The 17,655-nt window shown below is 37.5% G+C and overlaps 1 pseudogene; it reads right to left on the bottom strand.

The window, feature by feature from the left end:
• Positions 1 to 1,596: 1,596 nt before the first annotated feature.
• Positions 1,597 to 17,655, bottom strand: part of LOC148036285 (putative MO25-like protein At5g47540 pseudogene) — a 45,781-nt pseudogene continuing 29,722 nt past the window's right edge.

The following is a 17,655-nucleotide window of genomic DNA, read 5'->3' as shown; positions in this document are numbered from 1 at the left end:
TAGGCACACTTATTTATTGAAGCGCTTGACAAATATTTATTATTTTGTATGCCATGGACGTACGATTTAAATATTTCATTATTGGACATTGTATTTGGGCACAATCTAACTTTTGGGCCGCCCAACCGCTTTATTCTTTATTTGGAAAAAAGCAAACATAAAAGATAAAGTATGCTTATTATAAAAGTGTGTTATTTTTTAAGTTTTGAGATGAATAAATTTATAAATACATACCTTGTGAAGCACTCACACAAGGCATGGGGGGAGATTGTACCCAATTTGTATTTTTGCCTCATGTCATGCAAATCTTCTTTATTTTTTTCTAAAGCTTAAGTAGAGTTCTTTGTTCTTCGGGACCTTCTGCTGCTCGTTACGTACATATCAAGCATCCAATTTGTGCACCAGTGGTATCAGAGCGAAGCTTATATCAAGGGCTTCCAATCGCTTACCATCTTGCGTGAAGGTGAAGCTCTTGAAACAACCGGCTCTATAGTCAAGAACTGTCAATACCAACATGTCTCTGGCGCATATTATTTTTGATACACTACCCAATCGAGATGTTGTGACATGGAGCTCTTTGATTGGAGGATATACCTAATAAGAACACATTCAGGAGGCTTTACAACTATCTGATCACATGAGTGATCTAGGTTGTGAGCCTGCTAGCTTCACATACAATTGTGTTATTGACTTTCTCATCAAGGCACAAAGATTTGATGATGCATTGGAAATGTACAACAGAATGCAGAAAGTAGAAATGCATCTAGATAGTCTCACTGTGGGTATGGTTACTCTTGGACTATGCAAAGCCAATAAAGTAGATGATGCTATAAAGTTGGTTATTGACATAGCTGGAAAGGAAGACATTGTTAATGCTCATGTGATACCAGGCCCCGGTATTGTGGATGGGCTAAAGCTCAAGGGTCTACCACGCCATTGTGGATTACTTCTTTTGGCGGAAATGAGTTCCAGTGGAACATTAGCTAAGGATGATTATACAACAGTTACAGCAAAGATAGCTGCAGATCATCCTGATTTTGTTATAATTGGTTTTATTTCAATAAATCGTGTAGCATGGCCTATGGGGCTAGGGAATCCTGCTTTGATACATATGACTCCCGGAGTACAAATTGGCGGTGGTGGAGACTCTCTTTGGCAGCAGTACAATGCTCCAGAAAATGTTATTGGAGAAAGGGGCAGTGACATAATTATTGTTGGTCAAGGGATTCTGAAGGCAAGTGATCCTTTAGCTGTTGCTCATACTTATCATCTACAAATGGGCAAGGAATTTGGAGTAAGCCCCGCATGGGAGTCGAAAATCTGCTGCTATTGTGAGGGGCCACTTTTCTGTATGAAAAAGTGGTGTGTGATTCTCAGCGAGCGCCTACCGCAGAAAAGACATAAAATTTTCGCTCCCAACGGACAGAAAAGGAATGAATATACAAAGTGTGAGAGAGCCTATTATTGATAAGGAAGACCATACAACTTGATACCAGATCTCATGTTTTGGATTGCCACTTACTCCATCCCTAGGATTCTTTGCCCCTTCGTTTGACCTGCTGCTCAAAAAGATAGGGGTTGCTGCAATTGAACCTTTCAATTTTCTCGGATAACCACAGGAAAAAGGGGGTTCCAGAAGCTTGCTGTTGTATTCTGCAAAAAACCATTCATAATTCTTGGTGAGAAACTCTAACACTGTTGATTTATGTCTTATCAAAAGCTCCTTGAATGTTGCACCAGCATCTGATTGCACATTAGAAGCTCCTTGAATGTTGCAGCAGCATCTGATTGCACATTAGAATTTGGAAGCTCCATATAGCCAAAGAATTTCCTTAGATTATTTGACTCTAAGACATACTTTGCTGCACTTTGATGTCTTATGCATTCCCGAAGCATCATGCCATAGTGAAGAGCCATGTCTGTATTCTCATAACCTTCGACAAGGATGTCCAGTAAATCCTTATTCTGCTCCAGGTCAAATTTTGGAAGACATACAACAAGGTATCTCATAATGTTCTCACGAAAGAACTCTTGGGCTCTTGTATAAGGTGTTGAACTGCGATCTACTCTCTCTTCAAGGATCGCTGTGGTAGAAGAAGTCCAACACAATGAAGAGGATATTCAAATCCAAGCCCAGACTCCTACAGAACTCGTTCGATCCACCAAGGAACTACTTCTAAGAGGGAACCCGTGTATTAGATCAGGTGCGAGTCTTTATGTGAGTATGGCTTCCATCTGCTTATCCAACTCAAGGTTGCTCCTGTAGCTTTTGGCCATGGGTGTGAGGGGAAATTAGCATTTTGACACGAAACTTAGCCCTTCCATGATGCCATCAATTCAGGCTAGTACTCGGAAGCTAGAGACATTTGCGATGCCCTCGAGCTTGAGCGTATACCCACAACCATAGAACAGAGCTGTCTAGAACAATTCGACAATGCATGTGGAAATATGACCATGCTGGTATTCATAATGCTCTTCGAAGCTACAACTGGAGTCCAGTTGTTCAGCAGATGATTGCTGCATTTTCAGTTTTTTTTTCTTGCAGAGGATTATTCACATGATTGATATTCTATCTTGAAATTTGTCAAGGTCCCCTGTGGACGTTGGCATCATCAGAAAACTCCTGACCTCATGTCATAGCAAATTCATTTGGTCAAATATTTTTATTAAAAAGCTTTAGCTTAAGGTTCTAAGCTGAGATTAAAGCTTAAGAATTTACTCTTTAAATCTCCTTCTTAGTAGCTGTTCACATTGAGTTAATTCCAAAATCGTTTTCAACCTTCCAGCAAGCCCCTGTTCATACCTGCACTCTGACAGAGCCAATTTTCAGCAAACAGATTGCTATACGTAATCTACACGGACAAAGTATTCATTGGAAGAAGGACCTCATCAATTTCCATACTTGTAAAAAGAAGAAAGATGGAAAAAAGCTATACAAAAAAAAAAAGAAGTAAGCCTTGTGAACCCAAGTTTGAGCTACACTCATCTCGCTAATAAGATTTCAAGTGTGTGAGGTTGTTTGAAATTTTGCAAGATGTCTGATCAAACCTTGGAAGATTTTATGGCCGAAGGTGATTTACCGGAATCAACGGTGAAGAAAAAATAGAACCTAATTATGATGTAGCTTCAAGAGGAACGAAGAGCACATCAAACTTTGCAAGCTCAAATGGCTACTCTTCAATGATATACTACCGATAAAGATGGACCGCAACCCAAAGATGTTATACGACGTATGATCAATGTGACACTCAAAGCACAATCTATCAGGAAAGAAGCCAAGATAAGTAAAAGAAATTTCAAATTCCATACTTTTTATGGGCTACATGACGGAAATACTATTCTCGCTTTTATCAGTCAGTTTAATGATTATTGCCATGAAGAATAGTATGCGGAAAAAGAAAAACTCAAGTGTGTCCCTAACTATTTAGTGGACAGAGCATTGTTATGGTAAATGGGCTGCTTTAATTCAAATATTTCATCCACTTATGCAATATCGACTTGGAAAAGTAAATTTTGTTATCCATACCTTAAGTTGAAGACCAAGTATCCATAATATCTCTGTTATATCTTTTGATTCCCTTATCCCTATGAAAGATACCTATGATTAGGACCCCAGTTTTCAAGATGATTAGAATAAATTAGTTGCAAACAATTGGATTCCAATAGATTCATTGTCTTATTCTGAAGGATTTATGTTTTATGAGAAAATGTTGTGTGTAACTATTACATTTAGATTATTTGTGTTGCACGAAATTCATTGTCCTCCATATCAAGGCCATAGGGTATTATTTCTACTTTGTGTACATTGGTTGAATATTTTTATTGGCCATAAATTGAATCTAATGTTTTTATATTTGTATATGAGTGCTTAATTTGTTAAGGAGTTAAGGGACATCATAGTAAGCAATATGGTTTGTTAATGCCTTTACTGATTCCTGAACGACCATGGGAACATATTTCAATGGATTTTATTACTAGTTTGCCTAACACCCAAGCTAATCATGATATGATTTGGACTATTGTAGATCGATTTAGCAAACAAGCATATTTCATTTCATACAAGAAAACATTAACTGCATCTCAAGCTGCACAACTGTTTTTGAGAATTGTTTTAACTAACCATGGTTTACCAAAAGTTATTATTTCTGATCATGATTCTAGATTTTGCAATAGTTTTTGGAATACTTTGTTTGCTAATTTAGGGACAAAGATTGATTTCTCATCTGCATTTCATCTTGAAACAAATGGGCAAACAGAAGTTACTAATAGTACAATTTTAGATCTTTTGCGTGCATACACAATTTCAAAATCACAAACATGGGATACACACTTGTATTTACTTCAGTTTGCATATAATAATACACCATATACAGCTATAGAGAAAGCACATTTTCAAATCATTTATGGACATAGATTGCCTACACCTGTTACATCATTGTCAAACAAAGTTAAAGCTGCTAATGATATTGTCAATATGCATGCTACTATTTTTTCTTAAGTTAAAGACATGATTGTGAAAGCCTAGCAATCATACACAAAATAAGCTAACAAGAAAAGAAAAGCTATGAGTTTCAAAATTAATGATTATGTTTGGTTACACATTGATAAGAGAATATTACAAAGTATTGAGAAACACCTTGTTGTTAAGTTAGCCCCTAGATTTTATGGACCTTTCAAGATCATTCACAAAATCAATGACAATGCATTCAAATTAGAACTACCCCAACATTGGAAAATCCACAATACTTTTCATATCAGTTTGTTACGACCTTTTCGAGGCCAATTACATGTTCACCCTATTTATGGAAATCCTCCTTTGTTAGAAGAAGAAACTGAAATCCTTGAACCTCAAACTATTCTAAATACTGATTTTATGACCACTAGAACTGGTCATTGATACTCTAGATATTTGGTTAAGTTTAAAAATCATCTTGTTAAAGTGACCTAATGGATGCACTACTGTGACCTAAGTGCTTATCCCTCACTGCTCGCTCCACATTGAGCTAATAGCACTATGATACTAGGAGGCATATTCCACTGTGGATTCCGTGAGACCACCGTGGATTTCATGAGTTTTTATTCCACGATGGATTCCATGAGGTTTTTGTAGTGGATTTCATGAAACTATATTTATTTGCCAAGGCTCGTACACAAGGCGGATTCCTTGTGCCAGAAGTTGACAGGCCGCCTGTCCTTTTCGGGTGTCATGTTAATTTAATGTGCATGTCGGTGACTCCACAGTGGGTGATTTTGCAAAATACATATTTAAATTAATGGACGTTTATGAGTTTAGAGTGTACTCATATTAAATTAAGGTTAGACAGAGTTCCAACCTACTTATTTATTTTGTAGCTAAAGACTACTAAGTATTCACTTTTGTCAGTTTAATTTTATTATTTTCTAACAATTTTGAATGATTTAGTTTATGTGTAGAGCAGGTGGCGGTGGCATTGGGAAGCACTGGGCGATAGCGTATATTCAAATTATCTAGAAGAAAGTATCATTTTAATGGGCGCACGTCTTAATATTAAAGGCATGGCGCTAACATTTATTTAGGTGCGCTTAGTTATTGAAGCGCTTCACAAATATTTATTATTTTGTATGCCATGGGTGCACGATTTAAATATTTCATTATTGGACATTGTATTTGCGCACAGCCTGACTTTCGGGCCGCCCAATCGCTTTATTCTTTATTTGGATAAAAGCAAACACAAAAGCTAAAGCATGCTTATTGTAAAATTGGGCTATTTTTTGAGCTTTGAGATAAATAAATTTATAAATGCATGCCTTGTGAAGCATAGGGGGAGATTATACCCAATTTTATCGCTACGTACGCATCCATCATCCAATTTGCGTACGTAATTATGCATGGGGGGAGATTATGCATGCTCGCTACGTACGCAAATTGGATGATGGATGCGTATGTAGCGAGCACTGAAAGTATGCTCACACAAGGCATGGGGGGAGATTATATCCAATTTGTCTTTTTGCCTCATGAGTTCTTTGTTCTTGGGGACCTTTCAGCGCTTGCTACGTGCGCATCCATCATCCAATTTACGTACTAACAATGTTTATGTTATTGATCTCTTTATCTCTGCAAAAGCAAATTCAAACTCAATTGATTTTTTTTTGTAAGAGATTAATCTTGATGAACTCCAATTGTTTATCATTTCCTATCATGAGGGGTATATTCTTGTCCACTTAATTCTTATGCAGATATTAGTTTTACGTATTGCATTGACATTATGCTCAAATATATTTTAATGTGTAGTTCATACTAGAGCACGCCAATTTTGGACCTCAAACTTAGGAAAATTTACCTTATGAATTCTCTCAATGGTTTCCATGAGGATGTTAGACTCTAAATATGAATTGAATTTTCTTCTACTAGTGGTATGTGCCAAGTGAACTTCTAATGACTATCACAAGCATATTGAACAAGCTTTTAAAAAGATTATTTTTTGCCCTCGAGGACAAATTTCTAGTGCTAATTTATTTTTTTCCCCTTGAGGACAAACTTCTAGTGCTAAAAAGGGATAAATAGATATTTGTCTACATCCGGTAAGTCCCTTGCCAGCATGACACATTGTGAATGGAGGGTAATTGCAACTTCATGGAGATTTCTTCATGTAAAGTTCATGCTTAAAAATAAAATCAATAATTGCAAGTAAGTCTCAAGTTTCTAAGCATTATAGAAATATATTTCTATTCTTCTTTATATCTTTCATCTTATTTTTGCAATAGAGTCAAGGTTTATCCAAGAAAATAGCTACAATAAAGAAGGTAGCTAATGCAACGAAGCCAGTTGCAACCAAGAAACTAATTGTGATATTCTAACTTTATTTTCAATCTTCCTGACATCTCACAATTAGATTTGAAGAATTCTAGACCATTAAATAGAGGAAGTCTCGAACAAAAATAGTCTAAAGTTCGTAACTCGACCTAGGTTGATAAGGATTGCAGCCATCCTTCACGGAAGTCCCCACACAAACGCAAGTCATGAGCCATGAGTTATAATTGACCAAACCCACTTGGCAAAGCAAGGGAAGTTTAAAAGCTTTAAGCTTTAAATCTTAAAGCTTTATGAAAAAAAGAAGATGATTAAGAGGAAGATGACGACGAATAGGCCACTGCTCCCCCCCCTTTCTTTTGACAAAAAAAATGGTGCACAAATTTTCCTAAATTTGGAGATTCTGAATACACGAGAAAAAGCTTGAATTTTGCTCCTCAATCATAGCAAAAAACTCCAACAATCTCCCCGTCTTCTCAGTTCGACGAGAGGCTTAGAACATGTCCATTTATGATTATGCCTTGAAGATCAAAAGTATTGTGGAAGCTTATTAATGTGGTAATTAATGATGATGATGTTTTGGTGCATTCTTAGATGGACTTGGAGAAGAATAAAAGGGCTTCAAGCCATCTATGAGTGCGAGGAATGATATCCTAGATTTTGTGAACTTACTTTCTATGTTAATACTTGAGGAGAAGAACTTTGGCTTGCATTCCTCTTTTTCTCAAAGCAGATGCATCACACACACACACACACACACACACACACACAATCTCTCATGCACACTCCCATGTGCGCATGTACATAGGAGCTCGGGCACATAAGCACAAACAATGTTTGAGTACTCAAACCATTGAGTACACACACAAAAAACATTAGACACTCTAGCATTCTGGTGCATAAACTCTTGTCCACACACATCAGTTGTGCATGCACTAGGAATTCTCATGCACATATCTCTAGCACATACATGAACCCTTAGGCACACAAGCACACAAACCTTTTAAGACACATTCTTGAGCACATAACATCAGCCTCATGCACACACACTTTGAACATAAACTAGAGCTCAAAAATTTTGGTCTCTTGGATCATGGCTAGTATTGCAGGGATGGTTGTTCTGCCCTATTCTCTTGCCTAGGTTCTACCCCTCTAGTGTTGGACAATTTTGCCATTTATACACATAGAAAGAGAGTAAAGGGTGAATGAATTTCGCCAAATTGATGATCCAAAGAATAACAAACCATTAGCATTCTAGACATTTAACAAGATTGAGTATAAATTAGCCTTGAATGTTCTCTTACAATTCTTCTTAGCCATTTTGGTTTTTATCCATGCATCTTACCTTAAAGGGAATTCCTTAAAAATGACTTCCTTTCTTAACACTCTTTAATGATTTCCATCTAGTAGATTTCTAGCTAGCCATCCTACCACACCCTCTCAATGGTGGTGGATAGCTTCCTAGATGGAGGTTGGGGTGGAGGTTGTCTTCGGTGTGTGTTTTTTGAACAAAGGGTTTTATTGAGTATGTACGTAAGAGATGGTGTCTGTGTACAAGTTGATGTACTAACATCCTTAGGGAGCCATGAGTTGTAGAAGTTTGAGATATACTAGAGGTTGGCTAGGGGGTCCAAATAGAATGGAAGATTGAGTAGCTTGCAAAGATAGATGATGATATCAATATAAGTAGGGTTAACAACTTAAGCCAGCTTGCAATGTGTATCTCTTCCTCAAGGAGTAATTTTTCTAGAAGTGGGTGTAGTTCCAACTCAAAGGGATAATTAGATTTTCAAGGTCATAGGGTTTTGTGATGGTGGCCTAGCTAGTTTATGGATTTATATGGAGGCTAAGGCTTGACATTAGGTAAAGGTTTGCTTTTGGGGAAAGAAAAGTAGGTGAAAAAGAAAACAAGGAGGCTTGCTAGTGTGGGAAGAGAAAATGATATATTTTTTACTTTTTTATTTTTGGGTATTGATAAGAAGAAGAAACACGTAGAGAATTGCACACAGAAAGAGAAGGAGCAGGCCGCAATAGTGGAGCAGTAGAGGGAAGGATAAGAGAAGATGAACAAGGGTTGATGTCAACAATGGTTAGAAAACTAGAGGAGAAGGAGGAGGAGGAGGAGGAAAATCCATAAGCAATAGGTAGATCTTTCAACACAATAACTATGCATGATCCCACCTCTACCTTAGTGCTCAACTCCCTTTTGCCTTGTAGTTTAGCATCTAGGCTAGTTTTGTGATTCAGACACCTTGCTTGTGGACTTGACCTATTGCTATTGTTGTCCACCCTTGGACATGTGTGGTCACCCTTGACCAACAATAAACCAAAACCCTCACTTCATCAACTCGATAGTTTGTGGCTTGTTCCTGGTGGCCTCCAAGTCCTCAACCAAAAGTAGGCCCCAATGCCTTCACTATGGCCACATGAGGCCTTGGCCCTGACCCCCTTAGACCATAGGCCTTAGCCCTTGTGGCCCTCCTTCCCTAGGCCATCGTGACTCAGACTACAATCCACTTTGGCATGCACTAATAACAATGGCCACCTCCTCATCAAGCCCAAGTAATGGAATCAAATAGAAAACTAGCAAGGAATATAAGGAGGTGTTATTGTTCTTTGACATAGAGCATCACTCTAGAGATAAGGCAATAGGTGGAGCTTGAGTTGAAGATTGAACTCTATAAGTAGACTTTGAAAATTGTAGTTTATTTGCAAACTAAAGATCCATTTCTTCATGATGATAGCATTGTTTGTCGACATTACCTATTGTCTAGTAAGTATCTATAAATATCTCTCATGGAATTCACCTATAGTTTTCACCAATGTAGCTACTTATTAGGATTGATTCTTCCTTTGTTCTTAAGCTCACATAAGGGCTCTGGAATTAGAAGTCTTGAGCCATGAACAACATTTGCAGCTCTTGATGCATTTGGAGAACTACATTGAAACATCTTTATTTCCAAGATTTGTATGTAATTTGGCCATTGCCACACTAACAAGACATGGAGGCTCAACATGCATTTTACCAATGCACTATAATAGTGGCTATGGGATTGTCCTTAATTCAGTGGAAGTTATGGAAATATTGACACTTGCTATGCTTTGCTATCACATGCTCTATTGAGTCGACTTGATTGCGAATAAAAATTACCAACAAACTAGTTGTCTAAGGCTACTGAAGAGCTTGTCAACACTCTATCCTTAAGTCAATGAAACTCTAGTATCTTAGCTAGCATGCCATATACACATGAATATAATCTATTTACCATCCTTACTTTGTTGCAAGTATGATAGCATGCTAGGTATGCCAACATGCATAATGGATATGCTAGCTCCCATACATTCAAAGGTAACTTGGAATTATATCAAGCATATTAGGTATGTTAGCAATCATAATAGGTATTTTTCCATACTGGAAATAATAAATAGTTATCCAGTATACCAGTATGTTGGCAATCATACCTGGAAAAAATATTTTATGCTAGTTATATAACCTGCATGCTAACAAGCATACTTGTAGCATATTAGATGTGCCAACTATCATGCTTAGAGTGATCATACCTATTTTTAGATTAGTAGTTACACTACAAGTAATGCCAATTAGCATGTGTGTATGATTAGTAGCATACCCTTTTGTGCTATTTGAATCTTCACATCATACAATTAATGCCAACCAACATACCAAGTATATTGACTAGCATACATGTTATCAACTATGTATACTTTTGTTGTAGACATGCTAAGTTCAATATTTGGTATTTCCTTCCTCTCACTAGGTCTTAGTTTTGTGGTTTGGATGCACTATTTGTTGAGTGGTTTTCTTCTTTAGATTTATCATTTTATGTGTTTTGTTTTTGTTTTGAAACTAGTTTTATTATTAAATCATGCAAAATGGAGGTGCTAAGTGCACAATTAGGCTTTCTATTTTTTAAAATAATCAATGTGTCTCAATGCAATGCAACTTTCATGTGCTTATGGTGCTCAAACAAGTTCTTTACTTTCCAATCAAAGTACAAAAGCATAATCAATTTCTCTTGATCAATCAATCACTTGAACAATCTAGATGCTCTTTCCTTACAAGCCAACGACTTTTTCAAGGTTTATCATGGGCTGTTTGAGGAAAGGTCTTTGTTTTCTAGAGTGGGTCATTTCTTTGATATATCTAAGTATGCAACTTGGATAGTCAGTCTCAATGTTCACCCCACACAAGGTCTGAAAGTTGACAATTACTATTAGCTAGCACATCAACTCAAGGTGTTCTCAAGAGTGGTCCTTTGCAAGCACACAAATGGATTTAGATTGGCTAGTCAAGCTTACTTCCTAAATTGCTCGATGGATGGTGTTTCAGAGCCTGTAGCACTTTCTCCATGAAAGTGAGTGAAGTAGATTTTTTTCTCATGCAATGGTGTTTCCAAGAATTTATCAATCCTTGACTTCTTAGGCCATTATGGATTTATAATGGCTTGTTGTAATTCTACTTCTACTAGGATAATTACTTTTATATGGTGCTTATCTACGCCCAAACTCTATGTCAAACACTGAGGTGTAGCAAGTCAACCAAGGGTTTCTATAAGTTGCTTTTGTTTTGGATGTTTATAATTGAGCACAAGGTGAGTGTGTACTTCACTTCAACGAGTGAACCTATGAAAGTCAATCTTAGTCTCGCACTACTCTATACACTTTGGAGGCACTAATTTGGTTGGTAGAATGTTCTTCTCTCATTCCTTGCTCGGCCTAGAAGCTCCTTTGGAAATCTTGCAAGGTGTGTAGCCTTAGACATTCAATATGCTTTACACAATCAAATGGGTAACCTGAAAGTGTCTCTACACAAGATTGTTGATGTGAAGCCTTGGATTGGTGTATTTGATGGAACTAATGGTGCTAGAGGTTGCATGGAAGCAGGATTCCTTATGGTCACAACCCTCCAAGTTAAATTTGTATGGCTAGAGAAGATGATTACAGTAAAATAATGGACAAGAATTCTATTGAGAAGCTTGGTTAGTGACCATAACTCGAGATCATGCACAAGCTCTTCTAGGGTGGGCTTGTTGGCCTACTCACATGCTTCCACCCTATAATCTTGGAGTACCATTGGTGGTGTCTTCTTTAAGTAAAGTGTGCATAGATCTTGGTCCTTAAAGTCACTATCGTTGATTTTCCCTTGTGATGGACATGCATCTATTGTTGTGCCTTGTTTGGGAGCTTGCGCCCACTAGGACTTTAATCAAGAAATATCTGACTCACAATTGTACCCTGAAAGGCATTAAATATAATTTGAGTAGACAAATCAAGGGGTGTTAACCCTTTATGGCTATCTAGTTATTAGGTTAGGTCCCCTATAGCAAACCACTGAAGTATTGGATCTTCCAGAATATCCCTATGCACTCCTGATTATGGGTTAAACATCAATGAAAAGTTTTGTATGCCATCATGGTCTGAGTGATGGTGATGATTGGCCACCTAGTTTTGGCATCATGGAAAGCTACCATACATGATGATGTGGTGCATGTTCTTTGGTCAACAATGTGACATGCCTTCTAGTTTTGGAAAAGCTACTTCTGACTCCTACCACTTTGCTTTTGAGGTCCTATTGGATATTCATTAATTCTCTTCTCAAATTGAGAGAAACTCACTAAAATATCTACTAGAAACCGGCGACGAATATGGAGATTATATTAGTCTTTGCTAAAGGCTTTGTCAAGGAGTTTAGTCATGTAGTGCTTTCAAATGGAATTGCCATGAATTCTAGTTATGCATAATTTTCATCTCAACATTTGTAAAACCTTCAAGAGAAGAGTTACTTTGATGGCTGCCTCAACAAGTGGAGGATCCATGACCAATATTATTAGGCTCCAGAAGAGGAGGAAGAGAACATAGATATCGGTGATAAGTGGGAAATGGATGGCACATCAACTTGAAAGGCCATCCTACTACAAATTAGTACATGATTTTTATTCAATTCAATCAATTTCCTAAGTGTATCCAGTTAAACTTACATGCTTCATTACAAGCACAAGTAATTCTTCCTCAAATAGTATTTCTACACAAATAGGGAGACAATCAAGGCAAGATCTTAACTTAGTAGACAATCTTTCCAAATTGGTCCTATTCTTAGCTTCTTCGATTTCTCCTATTTTTTCTTCAGATTTTTCTTTTATAGGCTCCCTTTTTGAGATATAAATTTTGATTAGTCTCCCTTCGTTGGATATTTTCTTGGTTATTATTAGCCTCTCTTTGCAATCTTGTTCGTAACCCATGAAAGAGACTTGCTTGATTGATAGTCCTAGGAAGTACATTCTTTAATAGCTTTTTAGCTGCAATACATGCCTCACACTTCTCTTATGGGATTCCGTTACATGTGCCTCTAGCACTACACACACATTTTAACAAGACCTACATATAAGTGATTGAGGCTTTCATGAATTCGAAGCTTGTTGGCAACGTGATGAAGAATGGAGTCGTGGAATACAATTTGCTGTTGCAATTCCTTTATTATCTAACTATGACAACAAGGTTTTCTTTCAACTTCTCTTTTCCTTTCTCCTACTTTAGGAAGTACGGTGAGTGCAGACTTTTATTCAACATATTATTGTTGGCCAAAAAGATAACAAGAAGGCTACTTCGCTCTATGTTGTTGATGGTGTGTGTCACATGTTAGAGGTCTCATTAGTGAGAAAAGGGAAACTAGAATTTCCATGTTTGAGGGATTTGTGTATTACAAAGGCTAGGTACTATTGACCAAGGCTATATATGCTACTCAAGTCAATGAGGAATTTGAAGGATTTACGACAACATAATAAAATTACACATTTCTTTAGGAATGGAAAGTCTTTCTTGCATGGCCTTGTTTAACACTCGCATAGTCTAAAAATGTGCAGCTCTTGAAGCCTAATTTTGAACTTTGTGGTGCTTTATTAGGGAAGAATATGCTGAAATATATAGTCATTTTTGTACTCGGATATAGTTCTTGAATCAAAAGTGATAGTCTATTGGCCCAACCCCATAGTTTTCACAGTGATACTCACAATTTCGTAGCAGTAGCCCTACAACAGGTCTTGAAGCCTTGTAGTGTTCAATAAAAAATGAGTATGATGAAATACATGCTTTTCCACATTGAAATACAAATCTGGAATAAAAAAGACAATTTGCTACCTAGGATCTTGCAGTCTCTGTAGCAATACTCACCACTCTGAAGTGAGTTCTTAAGCTTTATAGTGTTTATCAAGGAAGAGCATACTCAATATAAGCCTTTTCACGCTAAATACATATTTGAAATTAAAAGAGGCAGTTAGCTATGCTCAACTATGTAGTCTCCATAGCGGTGCTTGCAACCCCATAGTGGATTTGCAGCTCCTAAAAATGAAGAATCTATAAATTTGAATTAAATTTCAACTATTAAAAGGCTAGTTCTAAGTGACCTTGTTTTACTTTCTGCGGTGCTGATTTGAATAATTTTGTTAAGAGAGATTCTTGGCTTTTATCTTGTGGTGGTGTTTTGGGAGGTGATAAGAGAGTAACCACCCAATTGACCTACCAATGTGCTTCTACAATGTTTCATGTTGGTCTTTTTTGAACTTGTATAATTTGATATCAACAATAATATCTTCATTTGACTAGCTAGAGGTGGATAAAATTATCACCCCATTATAACCCATGTTGTTGTTTTGGGGACAAGAGTTAGATTGCTCAGTGGTAGTGTCATTGGCATGTATTTTTAGCTTTTGTAAGCCTTATTGATATTGGAATCACTCAATTAGACTAAGTTCCTCCATGAGGTAGTGAATGAAATCATGAAAGCATGGAACTCACTTCATCCAATGGTGTCCACCCAATCAAAGTTAGACAAGGTGAAGGATTGATTCCTATCCCATTAGGGTCTTGCCAACTACTTTGATGCTATAGATTACACCCATATTAGCATGATTTTACTACCAAAAGAAACTTCTACTACATGGTTTGATCACTCCAAGAATAGCATGAGAATTCAAGGTATTGTGGGTATTAAGGGAAATTCCTTGATGTCACATACATGCATGCAACAAGCCAGTTACATGCAAACCAACATCCAAGCCAATATGCACCTTACACAGATTTTAATGAGTAGGGAAAAGGGAAAGAGGCATGCTAATTTTCAAATCTCAATTTTGACCAATCTTAAAGCATAATAAACCATGTATTCAAAAATCAAGGCCTTCAAATGTTGGTAGCCCTCCATTCTAAACATTTACCAAGTATGGTTGGAGGGGGAGGGGAGGTAAATTTCTTCAAATTTTGATTAATGAAAAAAAAATCAATCAACATCACAATTTAGAGAATTAAAAAATTTTCAAGTGCATATTAATTTTGATAATGAAGTCCCCCATCTGGTCCTAGCATGAAGGGAGGTTAATCTCGACATCATGGTAGGTTAAGCTCACATGAAATCACATAATTGAGCACTCCACATGTGTTTAGGTCTATCAACATGAAGGGGGAGCTATTGTCTCTTCCATAGCCCCTATTTTTTTATGCATGATAGAAATGAAGGGCAAGTTTAATAAACAGCACGATGTCAAAGAAATTACATAGTAAAACAAGAGCAATCAACATGATGTCCAACTTTGGCATGAAGAGAAGGCTATTTTACAAAGACCCCAATCATAAACACCATTTCAGTATGCATGGTAGAGCCCAATGGCATTTCATAACACAAAAAATAACAACTAGTACTAGGGGAGAAAGGCATACCTCTTTTTTTTTTGGGGGGGGGGGGGGATTTTTGAAGAAGAAAAAACACACATGCTCTTCGAACCTTGCAAATTATATAGCTTGAACCAATGGCAAGGGGCACAAGTTAGCAGTGACATAAGGTAGGGAAAGTACATGTTTCAAGTGGAGGGAGAGTTCATTTGAGATTTGTATGCACCAATGCCCACCATTGAATTGATCCACGACAACAAGGAAAATGAGGGAGTTGGCGCCGGGGGGTCCACCTATAAGAAATCATCTATATAACATGCGTTCAAAGGATATTAAGAAATTCCATTTTCTTACATGCTATAAGACCTTTAAATGACCCCTTTTACTTTATTGATCTTACGGATTTTTTTAAAATCACATTCCATTTCTTTTGAACACACGTAGTATCTTACATGTTCTATTAGGTGGACTTCCCAAGGGCGTTTGCCTTTTATTCAACTGGAAATAGCAAGTTTGGATTGCTAGCACTACCTTGACGTGCAGGGAGATAGTGGGGATATTAAGAAATACCATTTTCTTACATGCTATAAGGCCTTTAAATGACCCCTTTTACTTTATTGAACTAATGGATTTTTTCAGAATCACATTCCCTTTCTTTTGAACGCACGTAGTATCTTACATGTTCTATTAGGTGGACTCCCCAAGGGCGTTTGATTTTTATTCAACTGGCAATAGCAAGCTTGGATTGCTAGCACTACCTTGAAGTGCATGGAGCTAGTGGGGATCCAAATTTTTGAGATCCCCCACTATCCCTACACTATGGATCGGGTCGTGCTTGCTTGGAACTTGTGGGAGAAAGCTCACCCCTCTCACACTATAAGTACATGGTTGCACTATAAGGGTTGGGTTGAGTAGGGGCATTATAGATCCTCAAAAACCCCTACAAGCACCTCTTCAAAAGGGGGTTATAAGATTGTTTTAGCGAGGTTAGGGATTCCCATTCTCTAAAGAACAAGATCTTCCATATCCTCTGACAAGGAAAGCTAATCCAATCGAGCACACAAGGCTGTAACATGGCTCACACAGAAGACATTAAATATTTTGACAAAGCTTTGACATGCTCACACGCAAGGCATTAAATATTTATTTTGATTCTCCTTTCCCTAAACCTCTACTGGTGTGTGATCACGAACTACAAGTCTACCTTCCCACCCACTCATGCTAGTGTGACGCAACCCTAAATAGGATCTTGCTGTGAGTGCCAATGGAGTGGAATGGTTCCACTCCATCCACTTTCCCTAAATGTTACTTCACTATAACAACTTTGACAACTCCAGTGAGTTGTTGACTAACAATCATCTTTGGCACACATTGGAATGCACTGTTTATCAAACTCCATCTACATCTATGTGCAATTCCACTCCACCCACTTCCCCTAGATGTGACTTTACCATAACAACTTTGACAGTTCAAAAGAGATTTAACAATCATCTTTGGCACACATTACAATGAGATGTTATCAAATCACCAAAATTGAACCAAACTCAATCTACATCTAGCCTTAAGCAAAAGTTTGAGATAAATTCCATCCAATAGCTTCAACACATCCGTGAGAAAAGGGAGACCTTCAAGCACCAAGTTAGAAGTGAAAGCTTCAAGGACCGAGATTTTTACCTAAGATAGTCCATCCAGTAGCTTTAGCACATCCTTGAGAAGTGAGAATTTGAGTTGCCCTATATATGTTTTGTGTGGCACTACTCCTTGGGTCAATTCGTTGGCCTTAACAAAGGGGATATAGTTCTTAACAATGGGATAATCAAGTACTACTTCCTAAAATTTGAGTGTGAATGGTTCTCTAGGGGTTCACATAGAAGTGGAATTGTAGGTTTAGCACATCCTCATGAATGGTAAGTTTAGCACATCCTCAAGAAGTGAGACCTTGAAGAAGCATCCCTATATATAACATTTATGTGCCACTATTGGCCTTGGCATTTAGTGCATCCTCGAGAAGTGAGATCTTCAAGCACTGAGATTCCCTATACATGTGCCACTACTCCTTGGGCTCAACTCATTCGCCTTGGTGAACAGACATGCTTCTTAACAATGGGAAGATCAAGTACTTCCCAAACTCAAGCATGAGTGATTCTTTAGGGCTTCACGAAGTAGCCAATGAGAGCTTCAAGCAT

Source organism: Lygodium microphyllum, chromosome 5 (assembly GCF_053477565.2).
Source record: "Lygodium microphyllum isolate KBCC chromosome 5, Lygodium_microphyllum_v1.1.10, whole genome shotgun sequence".
Lineage (NCBI taxonomy): Eukaryota > Viridiplantae > Streptophyta > Polypodiopsida > Schizaeales > Lygodiaceae > Lygodium > Lygodium microphyllum.
The sequence above is the reverse complement of the archived record's forward strand: the minus strand, read 5'-3'. Positions and strand labels throughout refer to the sequence as shown.